The following is a 26,725-nucleotide window of genomic DNA, read 5'->3' as shown; positions in this document are numbered from 1 at the left end:
GTTTGCACTAGGGTCCATTTATGTTGTGAGCACAGAGGAATTTTATCTCAAATTTAATTCACTCTTCCAACTCACTCTTTGCAGGCTTTCACTACAATAAATAGATATATTCTGTTTTCACATGTTGCCTGTAGCTCAAAATGCTTCCTTTTCATTGCAATGTGTGCCAGTTTACACTGGGAATGGAAAAGTAAAATGCTGGCACAAGACAGCTATCTTCTCAATATATTTGGTTGGTCTCACCCTGTAATTTAAAAATGAAACAAAACAAAACAAAACAAAAAAAAAAAAAACCAAAAAAAAAAAAATCAAAAGGCCTATAAGGCCTATAAAGCCATTGGCCAAAGTAGAATTCTGCATCTTCTTTCAGACTTCTTCTTGTACTGTCATAAACACAACCCATTTCCAAAGTGGTTCCTCCACATATACATTATTAATATTACATTTTTCCTGGCTTTCAAATTAAAAATCTATTCCTGACTAAGCAGGTCAAAGTAATACTTTCTATTTAATAGAATGGTAGGTTTCATCTTTTCTTGTGTATTATTGTTCTGGTTTTGATAGTTACATACAGCACTGGAGGCATTCAGAAGAACATCTAAAGCAAGTCTTGTTGCTTTAGATAGGGCCATTGAAGATGAGTAGTTTTCTAAATCTCAACACTTTCTAACACCCATAAAAGGAATAGAAACACAGTCTCTTCTTTCAGAACAATTATTGCTATGCCTGGAAAATTGAATCACAATGTTTAAGCATAAGTGTAGTTGGTTCTGAGAACAGACAGGAAAATGGATGGTGAGAGGCCATGGGTTTGTCTGGCTCTCTCTTTCCCAGTCACACTCCACTGTTCCAGCTTCAGTCTTCCCTAGTCCTTCCCTCTTTAGAAACATAAGATTGTGCCACAAACAGCCACAGACTCTGTCTCCTCTTTACTAGGGCTGACAAGTGTTATCTATGCCAAATAAGGGTCTACATAGCTGTAAAATCTCACAATCTTGAAATTGTGAGATTTCTTCCTCCTTTTTATTCTCCAGGGCCTAAAAGGAAGCATAATTTCTTCTTCCCAAAGAATTTATTTCTCTTTTTTGTCTCTCTTGAGGTCATTTCAGTCTCTGTAAACATGATAAAACACAGTTGGGTCTTTGTATGTGCCCTCCCCACACACATCACCTGACTGCAGAACTGATGCATTCCAGATGTGGTGGAGTTGTGATGATTTTAAATGACTTTGGTACCTGTTGGCCTGCAAAAGGTGTAGGGAAGATATGGGAAAATATCATTGCTGAGTCTCATGTGTGCTGTGAATGGGAATCTATTTGATGACTTGTCACAGAGGAACACAAACTTTTCTACGTTAAAGGAAACAGAATTCTGAAGTTGCCAAACTGAGCTTTTCCTCAATAAATTCTCTTATGAAACTCTTCACAGCCAGCATCTACTCCTATTCCACAAATACTTCACCAAAATATGTGTTGAAATGCAGTTTATGAATTGCAGCAATTGAGAAATAAATACAATTTGAAGAAAATTTTGTGTTTTCTCAGAAACAAGATAAAGTGAAGGAAATAATAGGATGAAGGTTCTGCAAGTTGGAAAGTGAACAGAGGATGACATTCTAAGTAGCTGTCTTGTTCTAAGACCACTCTATTTGGTTTGGAGTAGTGATGCGATTCCACATATTACACTCCTAGTTACAGAAAAAAACACCAGAGGGGACTCCAGTGAAATCCCACTCTTCCCTTAGAGATGGAGATCTGCATTTATACAGCTCAAAGATGGCCTTTGGCCTGCCTCAGTAAATGCCACCCTCAGTAAATGTCACCCCCAATCACTGGTACTTTTATAAATATTCAACACGGAAGACAGGTCTACTTAAAGCAGGCTAAGAGACAGGGAGAAGTGAAGGGTGTGGAATACTGTTAAATTTCTATAAACTTACCTAGTGACCACTGGTTGCTCTAGGCATTAAACATGCATATCAGAACAAAAGCAATTTTTCTAAAGTATAACTTCAAATATTAAAAAAATGAGTTAATTTTTCTTACTTATACTTTTACAGGCTATACCTGGGGTTTTTATCATTTAAAAGAATCTGTCTTCACCTGAAGAATAATGGCTTTATGAAGCCATGCAAATTTTATTAAAAAATGTAGTAGAAATAGAACATGTGTTTATTAAAAATATAAAATATTAATAATAGTACTGTTGTATAAATTCTAGCTAAACAAATAGTTATACAACATAGTACTGCTGTATAAATATTAGCTAAACAAAAAGAAATAGGACTTTAGAATAATTATTCTTCCTCAATCTGACCAAAGGACAGACATTTTGCAACAAAACAAAACCCACAATAAAGAGATAATTTTATAGAGACAAGTATTTCTGAAGATGATTTTGTTTACTCCATTCAAATACATTATAATTTTATTTCCAATTATGACAAAAGTTTGCAAATACTCTATTCCTTCTCCTTTCATTGCAACTTTAATTCTGAGATTGACAACTAATAAGCTATGTCATTTTATTTTTCCAACTAAAACCCAATTTTCTCAGATATCTTTGTTTTTAGGAAATGTAATAGGATCATTAGATGAAAAAAACATATATCCATTTCCTTCAGAAACATGTATTATTCTGATTTTTTTTTTAAGAATCACCTACTTTGACTATGCCATTTAAAATACACCAACTCAAGTATGATTTTGGCATTTCCTTGCAACCCTTGCCTACTATAAAAGGAATAAGAAAACTATGAGCAGAAGTGCAAATCAATAGTAAGAAATAGTTTAAAATATTTCCACCTTCAATAAAATATTAATTGCAACACACCCTTATTTCTATTTGCATGTACTTAGGAGTATTTCTGAAAGATGGGTTAAATCGTCCACTAATTCCACCACACAGAAGAGGTGTTCACTAAATAGCCATACTGACCTAATAGAACTTTTATAATAAAGTCAATAATTTTATTTTATAATAAATTCAATGTGAAAATATTAACAATATATCAATATATAACAAGACTTGCCTACAATCTGTTGATAGAAATATCTACTTCCAGTTTAAATGAGTAAGAGATTAGACTGTAATCAAATAACATCTCTGATCGGTACATTTTTAAATAATCTTGTGAACTATTGCTTCATAGAATAGTTCCTGAGAGAAAAAAAAATTCACAAGATTTGCATTTTATCAACAGAAAATGGGCCACCAAAATGTCATTATAAAACATTGATGACAGTTTATCTTCTATGTTTCCTCCTTCCACAGATTTTCATCATTAAGAAATGAAATTGTCCCCAGGAATCAAAAGGTTTATGATATGGGAAGCAGCTTAAATATGAATTCTACTCGGCATATCTCACGGGAATAATATCGATATCTCAGCAGAGTAAACATTTATTGGTATATTGGATATCTTGAGGACCAATGTCTATTAATTTCAAATATTTCAATCCCATTCTTTACAGAGTCATCTCATCTATTTTAATGTTTTTCTAAGGTAACAGAAAGCCCACACATTCCAGAAAATAAGAAAAGTCTTAATTTTATGCTTTCAAATTAGGTGAAAAAATGAGTATCTGGCTAAAAACATATGAGATTAAAACATTTTGGAAAATCAGCAGTTAAACTAGTCACTGTACTAATTAGAAAATAGCAATAATTTATAAAGATTCATAATTAGACACACCTTAGCCAAATCAATTTTATGACAGAGGCATGCCAATCAGTGACTACTTAGAAATCTTAGAAATAGAATTTTCTTAAATTTCCTGAATAGCTGTACAAAAAAAAAAAAAAAAGAGAGAGAGAGAAAGCACAGAGAATTAGAATGCATTCAGCATAATGTATCATAGTACTAGTAGCCAAATAAGGTCCTTTGCAATAGGAGAATCCACCAATACATGTACCTAGTATCATATAAATTTACTGAAATTGTGAAATTGATCCACTTAATCCATTTGTCCATCATCTGGATTTTTAATTACCAGCAACACCTATAAGGAAATCCACCTTCTCACAAAGGATGAGCCAATGAACCATCAGACAGCTACATACAGTGCCTTCAGAACTCCTTAATCTTTTTGCCCCCACTTTATTCGCTAGAGTTTAGACAGCCAAAAGGTATACAAACAACAAAAGCAAAACCTCTACAAACAAGCAACAGTCATATCAGCATGAAAAATCACCACAGAAATCCTCCTAGAATCCTTATTGATACCCTTCCTCTCCAATAACCACACCCTGTGTTTATGTTATTTGAATGGCTTTAATACAAGATATGAAAAAAGCACTAACATAGACTTACATTGTTAAACGCAGCACAGGGCCGCTAATATTCCTATCTTTAGACCTCCTTAACTGTCTGTGTTGGAGAAAAATGATACAGCTTCAGAACTACAAAGGGCAAGTTGCTTTGGTCTTTTTTCTTAACTGCAGGATACCCAAATCCTGGTATTACTTCACAGTAGCAGGCCAACAGAGTATTAATCACAGTACTTGTGGACAGCTGCTTAAGCTAACAAGATTCTCTAATACTTTGTATTTTTTCACCTCTTGCTGCTACTAAGCAGGGTAACATTTCTTCCTAAAGCCCTTTCACAGAATGTCTGGATTCTAGAACAGTAACAAAGATCTGATACCTACTGTAGTACCAAACCACACTGTTTCTATGTAGCTGATCACACCTTGTGTTGCTCAGTCTATGTAGGTGTTATTCCCACTCTCCGAAGAGGGAATACAGAGCAGTTAAAACAGTTTTCAGGAATATTCTGTTTACCAAAAATGAATAGTATCACTGTTCTGATTCATATATATTAGCTACTGTCAAAAACACTACTTTTCAAGAAAAATAAGGAGGTGGCACAGTAGCTGACGAGTCAATCATTTTAAATGCTGATCTGAAGAAAAAATCCCAAATCCCATTTTGAGTGGGCTATTTACATGTATATTCATATAGTAGGAGTAGGAACATACTGGCGTTAGTGCATTCTTCTATGTGGCCTGTTATATACCAAGATAGACCACACAGCAGCTCCAATGAAACACTTCGTGGAAAGGGTGTAACCTCTAATGGAATTGCTGGTGCCTTGATTGCATATAGAAGGAACAGAGGCCATCTCTTTTAATTTTGGGCTTTTCAGTGGAAGGTAGAAGCTCAGGAAAGCATACCCTATTATTCTACCCCCTAGCAATTTTTTTTTTTTTTTTTTTTTTTTTGTCATGTGAAGGCAGCTGTTGTAGTTCTGAATGGTAAGTTTAATGCTATATCATTGTTTTAGGACATATACATTGGTTTGAGGTAAAATCTTACACATACTTTACATTGTAGATCTGTTGATTCCAGATGTGCCACTGTAAAAAGTGGGGTAAGGCTTCAGAATTATTGTGTTCATGCTTTACAGGTTATGGCTTACCTCTATGAAGACTATGCAAACTAATTTTCACTTCCATTCCCCTAGTGCTGTAGTTTTGACTGAAATAAAGACTGCATGGCTTATTTTCATGACAAAGGCACAGAAAAGCTGTGTGCTTCTTTCTGCCCCCACCACCACCACCCAGCACTTGGCAAGCAATGCAAGTTGAGATCTGATTTATTTTTGAAGTGTTTAGTGTTGCAACGTTTTTCTTTTTATATGAGAAGATTTTCTTTTTAAATGAGAAAGTCTTTCGAAAGAACAGTATTTTAAAACAGCAGCAGGTAATAAAAACACACTGCAGTTCTTTGCTTGGCAAGGAAAGCTAGATAGGAAAATGCTTAAGAACATTCGAAGCATTGCTGTTTACTCCAGCAACTATAGAATAGGACTTGCAGAACCTTATATTTTAGACTCAAGAGACTGGACAAATGATGAATAAGTAGATGATATTCTTGCCGTTATTTTTCTTCCAGGTATGTTCAGAAGCACCTGCATGTACTTCGAGCTGCTCCCTAAAAGGGGGGGGTGGGGGGTGCTATTCTGGGTTTGCTGTGCAGAAGATAAAACAGTGCCCTCACCGTGCAGCATTATCATCACCCCCCTAGACCCACTTTACTGATGCACGTACTGGAGTGTGTGCACATCAGCGAGCACATCTACCACAGCAGCGGACACAGGTGGGGAAGCATCTCTTCGCTGGTGACAAAGGACTATTGTGTTTGTGTCACGTCTCTCGGAGCCCCCGGAGGACTCCTGCTCCCATCGCACGGTTCCCCGCCCGGCGGGGAAAGCTCTTCCCCAGGGAAGCTGTGATGCTGGGAACGGCATCCCGTTCCCCCAACCCGCCACCGGGGCAGCCCGACAGCCCCTCTTCACCACCCTCCGCTGCCGGGCAGGCAGCGCTGTCCGCCGCTCCTCCAAGAGCCCTCGGGGGCCCGGGGACGAGGCCAGCCGGGGCGGGCGGCGATGCGGAGCTCTGCTGCGCCGCGTCCCGCCGCCTCTCGCCCCTCACAGCCCCCGCATCGGGAGGCACAGACCCCTACGACGCGGGGATCCTCTTCGCCTCCAGATGCCCCCCCACGAAACTTGTTCTGCCCTCACGGGCGGGCTCCCCGCGGCCGCCCCCGACGGTACAGGCAGGGCTCCCGTCGCTTACCTGGCGGCTGCCGGGGCGCTCCCTCACGGCGAGCGGCGGCGGGGCGCGCCGCAGCCGAGGCTGCCTCTGCCGCCACCTTCACAGCCCCCTCCCGAGGTGAGCGATGCGCGGGGTGGCGGCGGGGAGCGGACGGGGAGCCGTGACATTTAACCGGGGTGCCTCTCCTCCCTGGCGGGCTGGGCGGACAATCACCGCCCTCCTCTCCGCGGGCAAGCTGAGGCGCAGGACGAAGCCCAGTCCATCCCCGGAGACTCAGACGCAGCGCACTGTCCGAGCCGCCTGCGGCTCCACTCCTCTTCTGTCCTCTCCTCCCGCTTGGCAATCGTCTCTTCGACTTCCTTGCAGCGGGGGACGAGAGACGCAGCAGCCGCAGCAGGGCAGCGGGGAAGAGGGCTGGGCTGGCCACCTGCCCCTCGGCGGGGCCAGGCACCAGGGGGACAAGCAACGGGTCGCAGCGGCGAACGGGCGAGGCGCCGGCGGCAGAGCGGGGAGGTAGCGCCAGCTCGAGGTGAGGGCTGGCGGGCGGCGGGGAGGGGAGGAGGGGGCGCGTCTCTGTTAGAGGCGGAGCGGCTCCTTCCGCGCGGCGGCTCACACGCCGGCGAGTTCCGCAGAGGCAGCGGCGGCACTTTGGAGAGGCAGAGCGGTTCGCGGAGTGGCGGGCGGGCAGGCGAGCGAGCCACCCCTAACCCAGTGACTGCTGTGCCGCGGAGAGGCGCCTCCGGCTGCGGACGCGCCGTGGGCAGACAGCCGCCGGCCTTTATTAACCCTCCCCGCCGTGAGGAGGGAGCGCGTGCGGCGCCCCTACAGCCCCGCAAGAATCGGTGCCCCCGCCTCCCCGACACGGGCGGCGGTGCGGTTGATGCCCCCTCTTCCACCCTTGCTCCCGCCTCGCAGCGTTCCGGGGAGAGCAGGGCGGCTCCGCGGCGCGGAGGTCGGGGCGCCCCGGCTCCGCGGCGTGCCGCGGTTCGGGGGTGTGTCTCCCCCGGGAGCGGCGGGGAGTGCGGAGGAGGGAGACTCGCGCTGCCGGGCAGCCATTTCGAAGGCGGCGCGGTGAGGGGGCGCGGGTTCGCGGCCGGCGGGACCCCGCGGCTCGCACCGGGACCGTCCCGCTGCACGCCCGACGGGGCCGCTCCGGGCACGCTCCAAGGAGAGGCGGCGATCGACAGGAGGGCACTCTGTGGCGGGGCGAGCGGCGCTGGCGCCTCGGGGAGGCCCCGCGGGCGAAGGCTGGCTGGAGTCTGGCGCGGTGCGGCGACAGGCACGGGCTCGACAGGACGGGGTGCAGCTGCGGATCCATGACCGTCGCCGTTGGCATTGTGTTCTGCAAGCGGCCGCAACTAAGGTTTCCCCAGAACCGTGCTGCAGAGAGGACGCTGCCCGCATCGGTGGTGTGAGGGCGTCTCCAGCTTCCTCGTCGCTTGCTTGGCTTGCGTTTGCTGATGGAAGAGTTGTTGCTGACCCCGTTCCTCCCTGCACTTGCGGAAGTTGGTGCTGCTAGGGGTTTGGAGTTGTACCTCACTCTGCTTTCTTTGTACTCTTTGAAATAGTTGGATTTAACGCATTTTTTAGTGGACGACGCACAGTGTCAGGTTTACATCGAGCAATTCAGGAGCAGCAATATCAGATCTCTAAAATGATTCTGAGAATTATAGCGGGGGGGGGGGGGAGTGTTTTTTTGTTGTTTTGGGGTTTTTTGGGCGGGGGGTTCTGGAGGCAAGTCCTATCCCTATCATATCCCTGTCTGTAGAAAGCTGTCTGTAGGCTGCAATCCTCAGAAAGCTACATGTTCTAAAACGGATGAAAAATTGATATAGTTAAGGAATTTTACTTACCGGTAGGAGCAGTGACATGAAAGTCACAAAGAATCAAATAGTAACTATGAGTTGTACAACGTTTTGTATTATCCCTTCACTTTCATAAATCTACGAGTATGTGCACATACACAGTTTTCACAGATTTTTGCTAACAAAGAGGGTGTGAGGTAAATGAAACCATATGTAACCCAGACATGCAATGGTGAAAGACTCAGAATAAAGGAAATTAGCACAAATAGTCCTTTATTCTTTTACCACCAATGTAAAAAGTTATGTGTTTGGGGTTTTTATTTGTTTGTTTGGTTGTTTTTTTTTTTTTCAAGAAGCATCCCCAAGCACTAGCCCTTTTCCTCTTGGCTCCTTCGGTGGCATGAGCCACCCAAATAGGGAGATAAACCAAAGGCCAACTAGTTACCTTTAGCCATTGATAAATATGAAGCTAAAGAATAGTATCTCGATGTTGCTTCAACATCTGATCATGCTATAATATACATAATGCACTCATCAATAAAAAAAACAGTACTGTCACTGTTAATCCAGAATCATGCTAAACATCCTCACAGGAGAACTTTGATTTATACTACATTATAGCGAGCAACAATAAGAAGGAATGATCCATAATGAAACAATTGAGAGTTGGGAGAACACAGTAAAATGGAACCTGCTTTTATTTTTCATAAAATAAACAACCTGTTATCTGGATTCAAAAACAATTAACTCACTGACTTATTTGAATTAACCTGTATTTATAAAGGACTGACAACATATTGCAAAGTTCCTTGAACTGGTCTCAAATTGAATACCCAAAGATGTTAATTAACACAACTATTCTGAGGAAATTGCACTGATATTCATGGAAATTTATATTGCATATAGACATTTTTTAAGTTTGCCAGTTCAGTGGAATTTTTCTGAATGTATATAGTCAGCAAGATAAAGTAGTACCTCTACTCTAAGAAGTGTACTGTCAACAATACATGGTTCTGTTCTGAATACTGCCACCTTTAGCATGCTACTCTTAAGTGGAAGCAAAGCAGGATACCTGTACATAAAGACTGATTTGCTACAAACTAAAAATAGGAACAGGAAAATGCTAAGGTTATCACTGGGGCCCGTGGAGTTGTTCTTGAAGAAAGGAGATGCTACAGGTGAAATCTGGAAAAAATTAAAGACTGAAACTTAAGCAGAAGGGATAACCAAATGGACCTTCATTAAACAATGGAGCAATTGAAAGCTTTAACAACACTCCTGTGTCTCTTCAGTTAAATCCCAGTTGTGATGACCAGTTCAAAGTATTTTGAACTTTGAAATTTGCATATTTTGTGAATCATAAAACATACTTTTGCAGTATAATGCCCAACTTTAGTGCAGCTTGAGAAGCCTACCATTTCCTTTCACTAGTAGGTATTTGTCTTTCAGAAGAGATGAAACAACATTTCAGAGCAAGAAACCAAATGTTTCCGTACTGCTAGCCATTCAGTCAGGGCTCCATATAAAAATCGAAGCTGATGAGACTTGATTTTTCCTCTCAGGAGGTATGTGCATAATGCAATCTAAAAGCATTTTCAGAAGTAACCATTAGCTCTTTATTGGAAAGGGACTTTGAAAGGGTGTTGTACTTCTATTTTGCCATAAGGTCTGAAAAAGGAAGGGAAAAGAAGATCTTTGTCATTAACTCTGAAAAAGTAGTTCCTATAGAAACAAGAATGATTATGTATTTACCTTATGTATTGTAAATAAACACTACAGTGCCTTCTTTAAATGAAATTAAATAATATTTGAATCACTGAAAATTCGACATGAAATATTAAATGTATCAAAATGTTTCAGCTATTTTTAGTTGTCTTGTAAAGATTTCCTTCAGTCACTGTACTGGCCCTCAGAGGTTTCTGTAGCCAGAATTCAAACAGTGCTGTTCCTATCGGGTTTGGTATCTACAGTAAGTTTCTTTCAGATTTTTAGTAATGCTTAGCCTTATGAATCTTTGAAGAACTGGACTTGCAATGGTGTTCTCATGGTGTTTTTGCCTCAGTATTTAGCATATTATTTGGCATCTAGCTAGGATGAAATCATATGTTGAATCATGGTTTGGATCTTATCTTTATATGTATCTACAAAGAGAAAAAAATGCTTTAAAGAAATTTAAAAAAAAAAAGAAAAAATTATTTAACATCCACATATGCATATCAGTACATGGTTTAAAGTTTCCAAAAAGTGCTTTCAATGATAAATGAAACTTCAAATTTTAAGCATTTTCGAAATATGTGTATTTTAAAAGTGCTGCTCATACTAATTTACAATTTCTTGTGAAAAAATTTTATTGTGAAAAATTCATATTCCTTTTATAATATAAGATTATTCCTAACCCTGAAAGAGAACTCAAAAAATAAACTGATGGTCAAAGTTGTTTGTTTTTTTTTTTCCCATGGCCTACCTCTTACACGGCCACTAGTTTAATTCAAGGTCTAATATCTTCTTAGTTCACCTGCTTTTACATCTCCTCCTTTTGCCTCTTTGAGAAGTAGTTTGAATGGAATTAGGAATTGTTCTGCTGAATAAAATATAGTCAGTGGATTATAAGGCTATCCTACTTTAGTCCTTTAAAACCTGTACTTGCAATGTCTCTGCATGTAGGGTGAAACCTGGAAAAAATTGCTAAACCTCCAGAATTGAAGGGTGGACACCCTTATGTTGTGTAGCTCTTCTAAGTGTGGACAGGGTATGCTGTCAAGCAGGTGTTGTCAAGGAGGTGGGACTGTTGCCATCCGTGCCAAAGGCGACATTCTTAGTTTGTGAAATGAGAAAAGGACCTCTGCTGGAAGTACAACAGCTGCATGTATGGGGCCTACATTTTTATGCCAAAATAGATACAATTTAGAATTTAGTGTCATGAGATGTACTGTGGGAGAATCATCATTATCACATATATCTCTGAGCTCAAATCATTATCTTTGCTAAAATAGTACTGTTCTGCAGTTCTGCATAGCTTTTGTATGTGCTGCAGTAGCTCCTCAGTGGGAATCCCAGAGTTTTTTCTTGCCATACAAGTTTTCACTGCAGTAGACCACCTGCTTGCCCCAGTCACCACTCATTGAGGAAGGAGGTTTCATAAAATATGTGTCTCTATATCACTACTTACTTGATAAGTAAGTTAATAAGTTCAGACCCAATAAATAATCTGTTCTGTTTCTTCATCACAAAGGTGAATATTTCACTTTTACTTCTAATCACATATAAAGTGTCTCCATTACGTTAAAAAGTATTTAGCAGATAGAAATCATGTCTTTAGAAAATACAAATCAGAAATTTAAATTTTAGAGGACACAAAATAATTCTGGATAAGAAACAATCCCTCTTAAATACCAGTAGAAAGATAGCAGTATAACTCCAATGCACAATTACTATGCATTCAGTTCCCAAAAGATGGAAGATGTGCATTTTTTCCTCTCTTAAAAGTTGGAAAGGCCCGAATTAGATGCATCTCTGACTGAACAGGAATGATACATTTTCTTTTGTGCTTAATTACCTATCCTTTCTTTGTTCACAAGGAGGTCTGTGGTAAACATAAACTCTCACAAAAGTAAAGATATGATGCATTCCTATTCACTGCTCTAGATTACAGAGGATGGACATGGAGGGCCATTATGTACTTCCATTTTATTTGAGGATTGCATGAATGTTGGAGGTAGAAAGAGTTTGAGAAAAGCACTTAATGTTCTTAAATCACAATCATATGAAATTTAGCTTAAAGAAAACTAGCTTATAATTTTCTTAATTTTTTTTATATTCTTCACTGTTACTTTGCTCCAGTTTCTATAAGTATGATATCAATAGCATTAAGAGGATGTAATTTAGCAGTGTAAAATAGGAGTATCTCATAGGTGAAGCCAACCTGAATTTTCAAAATTAACACTTTCAGATACAGAACATTTGTACTCTTCTAAAGAACAGGATGTAGCTATTGTTGCTGTTCAGAAGCTGCTCTAAATCATAAAATGTTAGGGTTAATTTGTAGTATTTGTCATACATGTAAAGCAGGAAGAGCAATAGTTTTGTTGACAGATAAAAAAAATTGACATTGCTTGTCATTTCTTGAAGAAGGGTAATTTATTTCTAGCATTTATTTAACATCTTATAACTTTTTTAAAATATTGACATAGTTGTCAATTATCCTATCAATACTCTTAATTAAAATACATGTATACAATTTGAACATGAGGTACATGCAAGAAAACTTGTGAACAAAAGCTAACAGAACATGCCTTGTACCTGCATGAAAGTCCTATGTATTATGGTAGTTGATAAATCACTAGGTCTGTTTCTAGTATTGTAGAAATAAGGGCTCATAGCAAGAATTTATAGATGGTCTAATAAATAAACAAAATTTATTTTCAGTGTGCTGTGATTTAAGCCAAGTCAACAACTAAGTACCACACAGCCACTTATTCACTCCCCCAGAGTCAGCTTGGGGAGAGAATTGTTAGAGTAGCACTGAGAAAAATTGTGGGTTGAGATAAGGACTGTTTAATAGGTAAAGTAAAAGCCATGCAAGGCAAAACAAGTCATTCATTCACTGCTTCATGTCTTCAGGTAGGTGTTCACCCACCTCCAGGAAAGCTGGGCTCCATCACATGCACTGGTGACTTGGGCAGACAAATATCTTCATTGTGAACATCCACCACTTCCTCCTTCTTCCCTCATCTTCATATGCTGAACATGATGCCGTATGTTGTGGGATACTCCTTGGGTCAGCTGTCCCAGCTGTGTCCCCTTCCAGATCTCTGCACATCCCTAGCCTCCTCTCTGGTGGGGTGCGTGAGGAGCTGCAAAGGCCTTGACTCTGCATAAGCCCTGCTCAGCAATAACAAAAACTCCTTATCAAGCCTGTTCACAAATACAAACATGACCTCATAGCAGGTGATGTAAAGAAAATTAATTCTATCCCAGCTAAACTATAACATAGTTAAACCTGGAATAATTTATATTTAACTAAGCAGCCATTTTTGGTAGTATTTACTGAGTAGTATAGAAGATACTCATTTTAACAAAATTGTCATGGATTCAAAACAGTTTCTCTAACAGAAACTGTTTCTGCCATTTCTGATATCATCAAGATTCTTCACATGGAGATAGAAAAATTCCAAAACCATTTGTGCATTACATAATAATCCCATGCTATACTGCATGACTCCAGTCATTTAGTAAACAAAAGCACAATCTGGTTTCAGTCCTCCTCACATTTTGGATGAGTATGAACAATAGCACCACTTTTTCCAAGCAGCAGGACTCTTGTTCTAATGCATTAAATAATCCTGGGGGTTCTATGGATTAGATGGCAAATTAATGGTCTGTCCACACTCCTGCTATCAAAATCTCACTGTCTTAAAGCAAGGCTGGCTGCCAAACTCTGATGTGGTCCCAGAAATCATCCAGGATGTTGTTGGTTGAACCAGGCTATTTTGCAGTCTCTACTCCCTGGAGGTTAAGCTCACCAAGTTCCAGTGCCTGAATCCTTAGACTGCTTATTTTAGTACTTCATATGCAGCTTCTGTTTACAAGTTGAATGGTCGATATTCGTAAAACTTTTGGTTAAACTTATTCTGTGACTCTGTCACTTGACTGTGGTACCACATGGTACCACAGATAAATTAAAAATAGATTTTGTTGCACTTCCATAATCGAAAGCCAGATGGCGATACTAAGGCTGATAGAAGGAAAACAATAACACATCACTGCCCTACTCAGATTTCCAGCTATTGCTATCTAACAGAAAATGTATCTATTCAGACATTACTCATATTTTGTTATGCATTTTTGGAACAAAAACTTCTGAAACTGCAACAGGTGCAAACACTATCAAACCTTATATTTCCAAAGTATATCACAATAATAATTAAGGTGCAATTTTAAATCCAGTTTTTGTCAGAAGATGAAAATATCGTAATCTCTTCAACTAAAACCAACTTTGTATTTTACAGAGTTAATGGGGAGACAAAACGTCATTACCTGACTAAAATGGATTTAATTTGAGATAATTAGTCACCTAGAAGAAATGTACATTTACTTTTTAGGTAATGAAAACTGAACTTTTATCTCTAAATACCTTTAAACAGGCCAATATAAGTTAATTATAATTATTTGCTAACAAATTTTGAGAGTAATTTTAGAACATGTTGTGCATAGCTGCCAGATTCTACTGAAATTGCTTTGACAATTATTGTAAGATATTCTCCTATGAAAATTTGTTTGAGTTAATTTTACTGATTTGGTTCCTTATGTATGAGGAGGTTTTCACTAGTCATCAGTGATTGCATAACCAAAGTAATACAACAACTGTAGATGTTAAACAAAAGTTGAAATTGGCAGGCAGACAGCGAGACAAAAGAAACAAAAATAGAAAAAATGTTTGCTCATTATTTAAAATTATGTTAATTTCCATAAATAAAATTGCAACTCAAGGACATAGAGATAATTAATTAACTTGTTTTGTGAAATGATCAGTGTTGTTCTTATTCACAGAAAGGGTATCAACATTGCATACATTTATCTACAAATCTAGCTATTAAAAATGTTACTGATGCACTAAAAGCTGCACCATGTGATTTTTATTTTTATTTTTATTTTTATTTTTATTTTTATTTTTATTTTTATTTTTATTTTTATTTTTAATTTTTATTTTTATTTTTATTTTATTTTATACCATTAAAAGAACAAAAGGAAGCACTGATGTCTGACTTGTTGCAATCCTGTGCATTCCAGGATCTGGGGTGAAATTCACCCTCACTGACGTAAGTAAAACCTTTTGGGCAAGAACTCGCTGTTGGATTTCATTGTTTCTGTGCTGCAGTGGGGCTGTGCTAGCTAATGTTCTAAGTGAAGACACAAAGAAAATTCTTACCTCAAAAGAGTTGCTTCAGTAATTAGAGTAACCTTAACTCCAATTGCAGAAGTCACATGATATACTAAGAATGCCAAGAATTTAGAAGAAAAAAATGAGAATATTTAAAAAATAAACTGCTTGATGAGGATAAAGAATATTTTTGGTGTGCATCCACTTTAAACTGAAATAAAGTTTGCACAGTATTTAACTATTCAAATATTTGTGTTCATGGTCAAAATTTGAAAGAGAAAGTTATGTAATTCATTAATAAGGTGAGTAGATCTGCTCTTAGCAACAGAAGGGTGCCTGGTTCAGAATTCAGTGATGTATCAAAGCATCTTTGACTTGACAGCACATAGGTTGCTATCTGCTCTATCTCTGCTATTGGCAGAATCAGCTGAAGAAAAAGTCACGCAAAGAGACAAGACTGGATTCAACAGAAAGGTACAGTGTTCCTCTACAAGCCTTTCCCAAACAGAAGTCTTCTGATTCAATTGGGAGTTTAAGAAAAGAGGGACATCTGATCTGTGTGAATTCCTGTTCACTCCTTCTAACTTACCTACAAGTAACTTTTGAACAGAATTCGCCAAGATAAAAACTTGAGGTTGCATAAATTGTCAGGATATCTGCACGTACAAAGACTGATCTTCATCAGCTATTTATCGTGGCCTCTTCCAGATGTGGCTTATCTAATTGAAATACATGGGTAGGGGCAAGTTCATGAAGTTGTGCTCAAATATTTATTTTTTCCTGCTAAAAGTTTGAGAAAGGGAAAACCTGTTGATTTTATTTTTGTTTGTCTGTCTTTTTTTGTGTTTTGGTTTGGATTTTTTGCTTGCTTTTTTGTTTTTGTTTTCAGTTGGGTTTTTTGTTGATGTTATTGTTTGGTTGGTTGGATTTTTTGTCTGAAGGCTTAACACAAAATAGATTATATTCTCTCTGAAACTACTTAAAAACAGTGGAGAATAAATATTCTGTATTTTGAGTTTTGCTGCCTGGAAGGAGCTGGTACAGTGGCAACCCATTTAGCAGTACTTACCATTGAAATCACACACCTAAGCACTGGTTTTGTCTTCCACATAATTTCTTAAAGGTAAGAGCTATGTACATTTTGCACTGTATCAGAGAAGCCATTTATGAAAATGTGAAGATTAACTATATTTTCTCTACTGAACTGGCCTTTATTATTTCCATACCCATGCAGATGCAGAAAGAACTTGAAAGAACGCTTTAAATGACCATGTTTTTCAGGGTACATATGTATCTTGCCTTTCAGAACAGCGAAAATCCCATCACTAGGGATAGTTTCTGGCTCCCCAGATGATTTAAAGGGTGAATGGATACAAGTAAGTCATCACTTCAAGCAAGTTTTGATAGGGCACGGTGACCTTTTCTATTGCCTGAATTCAGTGTTCGGAATAATTGGGAACAATATACCACACAGGGTAAGAATGATCTTTAAGGGACCAGGAGCTGTTTGGCCTTCACACAGAGACTTGGTAAATACCTGTCATTCCTCAGAAACTTCATGAGGAGAAAAGAGAAAAGCAAATAGTTTAGGCATTTGCTCATATAAAGACTTCCATCACTCTAAGCAAACTAAGAGATCCTTTTAAAAAATCAAAAAGCAATACATGAAATAAAACTGCACAGAGAGAAATTTTCTGTCTTGAATCTCTGACCCAAGTAAAACACTGTGTTTTGCAATTACAATGTGTTTTACAGGTACAGTAGGTCAATGTCAAATACAAAACCACATCTCTTTCATATTCAAGGACAACCCTTTAGTCAAAAAAAGCTTTGTTTTGCCTTTAAAAATCTTCAGAGCACAGTATCTAGATATAGAGTTTACATATATGTGTATTTAAAGGACTTTACATTTTAAGCAGTGCAGCTTCATTATTCTGCTTTGCTCTCCAGAGGATGTTCTATGAATTTCTCATCTACAGAAATAGAAATCCTATGATGTATTGTATGAAAATATTATGATTTTGTCTTACACTCAAATACTTTTTTTTAATCATGCCTAAAATTTTGCATTAAAAAATAAGAGTTCATATGCTGGTCTTCTCAACAGCTATAAATTTATGACTGTGTAGCAAGAATAGGAACTACAACAATCTCTGATTGAAAGTCAAGTTACTTGGCTGTGTGTATCAAATGGCAGTCCACACAGGAAGCTGAAGCTGGCAAAATAAACCTTAGAAATCTACATCTTCTTATAGCACTTGGAAGATCTTAATAGTCAAGGGGAGAGGCTGGATTCTGGTGCTACTACACATAATAAGAAAAAATAAGTTGATAACTGTGATTATTACAAAGGCAAAAAAAGTCAAGGCACACCAAGAATATTCTATCTGTACTTGTGACTACTAGATTATTGTGTGTGAATCAGACCAGATCATTATCTAATGCATTATTTGGTAGAGTTTTCAGTGACTCTGTTTTCAGTGACTTTTAAAATGTAATTTAGTGGCAATTCTATTTCAACAGTATATGTCCTCTAAGTGCACTCTGTAGCATTTCCCTCCTACACCATGTGAGATACATTTTTATAATGAGAACAAAGAGGAAAATAATGGATCTTTGCTACTCTTTAGTGAATGGAAATTTTTAGAGTTGCTGGATGGTACTGCATTAGTGGTGGGAAATCAGGTTTTCCCACAGGGGCTGAAATATTCTTACTGACACCTTTGGCTTAAGGATTCACTCAGGAAGGAAGCATGCTGCATGTTAGGAGACAGTCCCAGTTATTAATGTGCCACAGATGCTTATCTGGATGTATGTAATTCCCAGTGGGATGTATGAGTGTTTCACAAACACTGGGATAGATTTAGCCTCCTTCTCTCTCTTACTAAAAATAGAAAAGTTAGAGGAAAGGAAAGCAGCAGAACTACAACCTTTAGCTATCCTTAACTATGCAAAACTTAACTGTCAGTAAGCAGGGAAGATTAATGAGACTGTGATAGTGAAAATTGTCTTCCTTTCCTTCTAAATAAATGACTACTTAAAGAAAACTGAGCACAAAAAGTAAAATAATACAGAATTGAACTATCACAGCTTTTCTTCACACACACAAGAGACAAGTAAAACAGTGTCCATATTTTCTGTCAAAAAATTGAATTTTTTTAAAATGGAATTGTTTTGAATTATGACATAACTCTTTAGGAACTGAAGATAAATAAATTGATATTTTGCATCTTTCCTTCTGATCCTTAAACAGCCATTCATTTATTCTTACAAAACTAGCATCATTATAAGAAACTTACTGGAATCTTAAGGTTCATAGCCTTCAGGCTAAATGTTCATTAAACCTTTTTCAGGTGATTTTCCTGAGGAAAATGGCAAAATATGGCACTTATAAAATAGGGATTGATTTTAAGTTTCAAAGAGAGAATTTTCTATCATCCTATGGACATAGAAATAATGGGAATTCAATTTAGTTGAGTTCAGAGCAGGAGCAGTTTATTACTATAGTTATTGTAGAGCTGCAGGTGTATATACCTCTGGGATGTACAGTCTGTTCTTCACCATACCCTGTCAGAAAAGCAGGATTATAGTACATTGCAATAAAAAGAAGTAATGTGTGATCTAGTTCTGGAGACTCCAGACATTCAAATAAAGAAGAGGCAGTAAGAAATAGCCCCTAGGCAGTAGCATGTTTTTACAAATAATTCATTGCTTTAATTTATTTGTGCTGACTCGGCTAGATCATACTGACTTATATTTCTTAACTAGTGCAGTCTGCAAAGGATTTAAAGCCACTGTAAAGTTCACACTAAATTTGAGAGTGAATATTTCTGTTCCTGAAGGCTGACTTTCACAGAATTTTGTTGTGAAGATTCATTCTGTTGTGGTGCTGCACAGAAGGTCCCTGAGACTGTTTACATGTGAAAGATTTTTTAGCTCTGATGAGGAAAAAAATTTGAGGTTCCTACTTAAACTGGTACAAACAGTGTGCTTTTCATCAATTCGAGGCATACGTGGAATTATTTTTTCTTGACATCTCTGTAGTATTGTTAAGCACTTAGAAAGAGCTACTTAAGTGTTAAAAAAGACCCAGATCATTAATCCTATGGAAAATGAGTGCAGGCATGGGATAAGCTTAAGGAACATGCCAACCCACAAATACCATGTAATTAGGCAAAAGGGGCTGTAAGAATATAAACCATTTTGTCAATTACTTGCTTGAGTGACAGATTCTAAACGAGAGAAGGACTGAAAAACTATTGTGTAATTTCAACTCTCAGCATAAACATCTCAACACCTGAGACTTTATCCTTCATGTAATATGAAAATGTTGAAATATTGAACCCTATATTTGTATGGTGAATAGATCATGTATCAAATAAATTGAGGGGCATTTCAGGAAGAGGCATAATTAATATTTAATTTTTTCAATCAAAGGAACAAAAAAAAAAGGTCACAGGTACTTTTGCTTAGCTGGTTAGGTATAGAACAAATTAATATTCAGTAAATATCCATACTTCTTTTATTCATGAACGATTCCTTCCACACAGCACATTCTGACACAGGTCATCAGCCACTCTCCCAGTTTATTCCTCAAAATGCCATTTTAATGGTTGGCTTTTCTCTCCCACTTAAATAGCTTTTAGCCAGCCATTATGACTTAAACAGCAACTGAGTCATGAAAAACAAAGTAACTGTAGTGTGAAGGTTAGATTAAATGACAAACCATTGGCATCTCACTGCTGAATTTCTTTTCTCACACACTGCTGTTTTCCTGTTACTGAATTTTTCACATATTATTTTTAATGTAAAAGGAGGCTACTCATGTATAACTGGTGGTATATGGTTTTTTCAGCTGTTCTGGAAAGCACTCCTGAGTAGTATGACCACAGAAAATATCCAGAAAACTATCATTTATGCATTTGATGTAAGTTTATTGAATATGTTTGGGGAAAATAAAATCTTTCTCTCTCTCTTTTTCTAGTGATTCCTTGAGAGATTAAAAATCTCTGAGGAAAGGAGAGAAATTAATATTTTCACAGTCAAGACACTTGATAATCTTTGTCAACAGGAAAATGTCCATTTTCTATTACTTATTCATGTCTTTCATATCTACACTCCATCTAGTTTTAAAATTCTTAAAAGAGGAACTTGAGGATCTTATTTTGTTTACTTGATTCTTTGCTATATTCTAACTATTTAATAAAAATTGCCTGGATTGATTACTGCTTTTATTGTCTCATTATCTCACTTGTTAGCTTATGAACAAGCTTATGAACAAGCTTGGAGGAGAAAAAAAGCCAGCATGAGAGGTTTATTCTGTCCAGTCTCTTATTCCCAGTCATGGCAGCATCCAAATCAACTATTTCTAACTTAGAGTTTACTGTTAGCACTCTCAGCTCAGAAAGACTGATTTAAAAAGGTTCAACTTAGTTAGGAATCCAGCATTATGAAAGTAGTTAGGCAACTTGGCAGATTTTATGTCTGTATGACTATCAGCCTATAGTCCCAAAAAACAGGACAGAGTTGAGTTAATTTAATCTCTTCAGAAATCCATATGAGAGCAAAGTAATAGTGATAATCGCATGTGAATTGTCTGAAGTACAAAGGAACACAAAGGATTCTGTGTACTCTTCTTGCAGCAACTGTTGTGTATCCCTAAGTAGAAAAGCCCCTCTTTCAGTCTCCTCAGAAATAAAGAAGGGGATCACAAATAATAGAGACAACAGTTAAAATTTTTGTTTGTTGTTGTTTAAGAGTAAAACACCTGCCTTTTGAGAGCTGGAGCTCATTTAAGGTGCCATAAGAAGCCAGCTGGTCTATATACACACTTTGCCCATGAAATCTAATATACCTGACAGAGTATAAATCAGGTATCAAGGTCACAGGCTGCAGCACATGTTTAAGCTGACAAATTTCTGTCTTCAGAGTGCAGTAGTTTTGCTGCCAACAGTAGTCTGTATTTCAGTTGGCGGTTTTCCACACAGACAGAATAATGTGCTTATGCTGCAACTGACTTATAAGCACATCATGTTAGCAGAGTAATTGTAGACTTACACAAGCAACACAGTTTGCAAAACAATTTTTATACTTCTCAGTGATAGATGGTTTCATTTTATTCAAAAAAATAATTCCAAGTTTAGCATATCTGTTAATATTTTCTGGTTTGCATTTTTGAAACAGAAACTTTACAGAGAAAAGCATAAGGTTGATTCATCATGGAAGCATTATACAAAACTCTTACTGACTCTGTCTGAAGGGGTGAATTGCATGCTAAAGGCGCATAAAATAATACTGTGAGCAAATATCAGAGCCGTAAGACTCAGAGCTTCATTACATATGAACTGAAAAACTAAAATTTAAATGAAAAATATAAACCACAAAGCATTTGGGAATGGATTCCTTATATAGAACTGAAAGCTTTCTAGGTAAACTGTCTTTTTAAAACTGTGAAAACTCACTTTAAAAGAACAAAAAACAAAACATAAATAAAACATGATCACTCCTTAGATAACTTGTTTAGTTTGTGATGAATAATTAGTATTATCTGGGGATGAATGAGCCCCTCCCCCCATTACTGTAATGATCACACCCCACTCTCAAACAAACTCCATCTGGCCAAATATATCCAAACTACTTACTGTATGTACGTGGACAATCTGTTTCATTTTGGACATCATATTCAATCAAGCTTATTTAGACTAGATTTGGCTTAAAATCCTCAAATGTCTTGTGTAAATACCACCTGTGGAATATCACAGTAGTGTAAAGTTAGCAGATGGAGAGTGTCAAATAAAGTAACATCTTAGTTAATATTTTTCTAAGGAGTTCCGTTTTTTCCAGGAATACAGTTTGGGCACATGCCTGTTTAAAAGGCTAATAATCCAAAGTATCTTTTGCTAGTTACCGATCATAATATGGTTTTTACAAGAGTTTCATGTGTCTGAAAATAGTGATGCCATAATATAACTTAGTATGAAAAGTCCTCAGTACAATATTTGTACTTTTATTCTGGATATACACTGCAGGATTTCTAACAGAAAGTACTGTAGAACTTGTGCACAATAATTCTGACTTATTGCAACAATTCAGGGAAGTTTAAAACATGCCTAAAATGACTGGAAGCAATTGCAATGGCAACTGAAGATTCTTTGTGTGGAGACAGTTATAGCCACCACTGTAGGCATGAGCATAGCATTTCTCAATTTCCCTACTCCTTATGCCCTGCTCTCTCTCTTACTGGTCACAGATAGTGCTTTTTCTTAGGATAATGAACAGGACTGTTTGGCCATTTTTCTTGGGCTGTCATTTAGCATGACTTGTATCCTCAGCTTTCTGTAGGCTCAACTTATTTGCCTTTCTGGAATATGACAACAGAATTAACTCTGATGGTCACTGGAGACTGCTATCAACATTGTACTGCTCCAAGTGGTGAGCCCTGGCTCCAGCTCTGCTTTATATTAGTACTGGAGAACACCTTCCTTTCAAAGAATCCTAGTCTGTTTTCTTTCTTATTGCCTATGTTTTCAATAGTTTGTGAGACCTCATAGCTTCAGGAGGTGGCACCACTGCAAGAAATTTTCATCTCCATGAGCAGCTTTTCACCACCAACCCCACAGGTCCCATGTCTGTCCCCATGCCTGTGAGACATTCCTCTGTTTCTCTTTCTTTGGTTCAGCATTAGGTTGAAAGTCCTATTCAGTCAACAGTAAGGTTCCATCTAAGTCATGTCTCCAGGAAAATTACTATATTTCAGGAATCAGTGCAGTTTGAAAGCTACTGTTTCCATCCCTGGAAAGACTTACAAAACACTGATTTTTTTGGTGTATCCTTCTTGTATTAAGACCCACTCAAAAACCCTTTTGATTCATGGTTTGAAGTAGGAAAGGAAGGGTGAAGAGTGATCTAATTTCATTGCACTATGGGTGAGGCCCAAGCCACAGCAGATTTCTAAAGAAACAGATGGTATTTTTTAATTTGTAGTGGGCAAGGATCTCTCTTATTAAGAAATTCTGCAACTTACAGAAATCCCTGTAAGCATAACATAAAACTTTATTTAAGTAGACAGTACAACATTCCAGGTTTATATTAATAGCAGAGTGCATGATAGATTGCCTCAAAAATAATACACTGGAAAATATACCACAAAACAATTAATAGGCATACCAGTCTTTTGTGTAACAGTTCATATATTTAGGTTGAACTTAAACCTCATTTTTCTTTGAGTCAAATTTGGCTTTTTTTTTTTTTATTGTTAAAATGTTTTTCCTCTTTAAATATTTATGTCTATGCATATAGCACACATGTAAAAGCTTTGAGTATTTAAATGTGTAGCACAAATCTATAAATCTCATGCTTCCCTCTTTATGCAACTACAGTGGAACAAAGCTGATTTACATTAAATCAAATAATATAAATTTCAATGTTCAGTTTCAAATGTAAAAATCTTAAGGCTATAGTTTTCAGCTCCTCAAACAACAGCTGAACTTGTATTAGCCTTATATTGGCTTTAATTAAAATTCAAACAGGCGGATGTAGATATGGTGATGTGGCTGAACTCCAAATTCCTTTTCTCAGTCTGGGACAAGCTAATGATAAGATCACCTTTACAACCAGGTAACACTGGCTCAGAACTGTTCCATGTCAGTCCTTCAAGCAATGGCTCATATGTCTGGACACAATCTAACACTCAAATCATTGCAGCAGAATATGGGGCCACCTTTTGCCAATTCATTAGCTATGCCACCGGTTTTCAATCATGCAATGCAAAATTCCCCAAACTCCCATGAAACAACCTTTGATACTGCTTTCTGCTGTTTTCAGGGCAGGCTCATTTTCTTAATATATATGTAGTACCCTGTTTCCTCATTACTTTTTTTTTTTTAAACTATGGTGCCAGATAAGAATGAAAAAATTCCAAGTAATATACTACTCTTGAAATTCTGAAATTCTCAGTATTAAAGTGTTTTTCTATCTGCAGGACAGAGAATCAGAAATAAATATCATGTGCTGATAAAGCAATTGTATAGTCCCTGAAAACATTGTTGGCAAATTGCCCTCAAAATATTTGTCATGGTGTTTTTACATGCATTAAGAGTGTAGCCAGTTGCTCAGAACTTATCATCGTTGGTGAATATCTCATGTTCAGAAGATAAATCAGAGTAGCATGTATAGATGTCAGCATCTTTCAAATACAATGAGTATTGCAAATCGCTGAAAGCCAGTAATATCATGTTTTAATCTTTACTCTGTAATGGGAGGGGAAAAGTTAATATATTCTGAACTGTGACATTAAATACACCTTTCCATGTATATGTTCTCCCTTGAGCCAAGCAGCAATACAGCCAATTAACTGCTCCAAAGGTAACTTTAAAGGCTCTCCCAGTGTCTTAAAATCCTATTGTCCCTAACTGTACAGTCCTGTGCATTGCCTTCACAGATAGTGTTTAAGAAAGTCAATTGACTCTTGCCACTTCAGATCTTATATAGGACCTGGCCTGACTTATGGAGATGCTGAGCGTTCTAAATATGAGGATGTTAAGAAAAGAAAAATAATAATATTCAGGAAAAAAATCTTTAAAAACAAGCCTTTGATATCTGTGGATCCTTTAGCTAGATTAGAAGCACCAAAGATCTGTAACCACATTTGAAAGTTCTTACATGTGAGATGGTAACAAGAATTTTGTCTCTTACACCAGCAAGGGAAATGGGCAAAAAGCAAGAAACACACCCAAACAATCTGGACCATTATATACAAGCACGTTTATCAAACTCACTTTTCTGTCTTACTATTTAAATGAATTTCTGATGAATATGTGTGTGTTCTGCTAGTTTACCTGGCAAAGCTGACTTTGAGGAAAAGTACACAATTATCTTCAAAGTAAACGAATCTTTCCCTATCCAAGGTTGGTGCGTCCATATGTTTCTGGGATACATGCTCTTGGGCAGAGGAAGAAGTAAACTCAAGGATGAATCTTTTTTTGTAAAGTGAAGCAGAACAAAACTTGGAGTAGTTTCTGCAGATTTGCTCATTTCTGTAGCTCATTTCTGCCACTGGCTTGGCAGAAACCCTTGTTCTTAATGTCTGCTATGTAGCCAAGCTTGACTGTATACTCTGTCTCTCATGACCTTTTTTCTGCTTGTAGCTTTATGAAAAATTAAAGAACTTATTCATCTGTGTACATCCTACCAACTATTTTCACATGGCTAGTCCAGTTAATTGATCCAACAAGAGTGCACTGTCATGCCTGAAGCAGTCTAGGCTTTAACAGATGCCTCAAACCTCAACTTTTCCTCTGCTGGCCTTGGATTATTTGTGTATTTGTCATAGGAAATATTAAGAGATTTTTTTTCCCTCGAGAACTATGGTGATACAAAAAAATGCTTGGAAACATTTAGCTTTCTGGAATTTGAAGAGCTCCCAGATCTCTGGGAACACATATCAAATGGGAAAAAAAGTGTAAGAGCAATTCTGTAAATGTTCTCCGTAGGTATTATTATTTTGGGGGAGTTTTTTTCTGAGCTGAGAATACTCAGGTCGTTCCCACAGAGTAAGAACTGCTGAAAAGCTTAGCAGCCACAGTGGCAGTAAGGCTTCTAAAACAGTTCATTTCTCATTTTAGACATCAAAATAATGGCACTCTCATTCATAAAATTATACAGCATGCTGTAGTCAAGATATTTTAATAATGAAGCTCTATGTGTTTTACCTATATGACAAATTGAAGTAGAATTTTTTGTTGTTTTTAAAATGAAAGACTGAATAAGTAAATGTAAAGAAACAACTGTAAAAAAAGATTTTCAGCCTCTGGAAAATCTTGTCTTCAGTAGTAACCATGGGCTTTTCTAATAGTAGAGCATGAGGAAATTCTCATTTCTAGATTATCCTAGTTTCCTACAAATTCAAGCGCACCTTTCATCTTAAATCATTTCCATGTCATATCCATTATTAGTGCTTGCTTCTGTGGTCTGCTGAATTCACCCTTTGGAGATGGGTCACTCTCAGAAATGTCAAATAAACTAAGCAAAATGTAGACAACTGAACCTAGAGTTTGAGGCAAATATTTTTTTAAGATAAAAATAGCTGTTGTATCCTCCAATAAAGACAGAAGAGGAAAAATGTACTATCACAGCTGGCCATGATTTTTTTCTTTTAATCTTATAGTGTTAGTTTTCCAAGAGAGTGCGCAGTAGCTAAACACTAGATATACAACTCTGCCTAAATACTTAAGCAATTTTATTCCTAGGCTACAATAGGCCTGGCACATCTTCACTATTTTTAGTGAAGATAGAAACTGGATAATATTGTTTTACAATCACAGTATCACAAGAAATTCTAAAGCTAGATCTTCAAACTCAGGAATGAAGCTTTATATACAGAAGAACCAGCATTAATAATATTATCAGAGCCATATATCCTTGCCCAATGTTCTCAAGGCTTCAGTGATCTGTTAGATTGCTGGCCACCTAAGTTGTGAATCCA

General features: G+C 37.8%; 1 protein-coding gene and 1 long non-coding RNA gene across 8 annotated transcripts in view; one reads left to right on the top strand and one right to left on the bottom strand.

Annotated features, from left to right (window-relative positions):
- LINGO2 (leucine rich repeat and Ig domain containing 2) overlaps positions 1-6,690 on the bottom strand; it is a 476,071-nt gene extending 469,381 nt beyond the window's left edge. For 6 of the 7 annotated variants that reach the window (XM_077790469.1, XM_021529239.3, XM_077790471.1 and 3 more), the window contains exon 1: positions 6,580-6,690. The gene's annotated coding sequence lies outside the window, so the exon portion shown is untranslated. The remainder of the gene's footprint in view (positions 1-6,579) is intronic. The other variant, XM_077790468.1, reaches the window with a different exon arrangement.
- LOC144248372 (uncharacterized) overlaps positions 6,597-26,725 on the top strand; it is a 35,545-nt gene continuing 15,416 nt past the window's right edge. Inside the window, exon 1 of the long non-coding RNA XR_013341710.1 lies at positions 6,597-6,675. This is a non-coding gene — a long non-coding RNA (uncharacterized LOC144248372). The remainder of the gene's footprint in view (positions 6,676-26,725) is intronic.

This window comes from Lonchura striata, chromosome Z (genome assembly GCF_046129695.1).
Source record: "Lonchura striata isolate bLonStr1 chromosome Z, bLonStr1.mat, whole genome shotgun sequence".
Classification (NCBI taxonomy): domain Eukaryota; kingdom Metazoa; phylum Chordata; class Aves; order Passeriformes; family Estrildidae; genus Lonchura; species Lonchura striata.
This window is presented reverse-complemented; position numbering and strand designations above follow the sequence as displayed.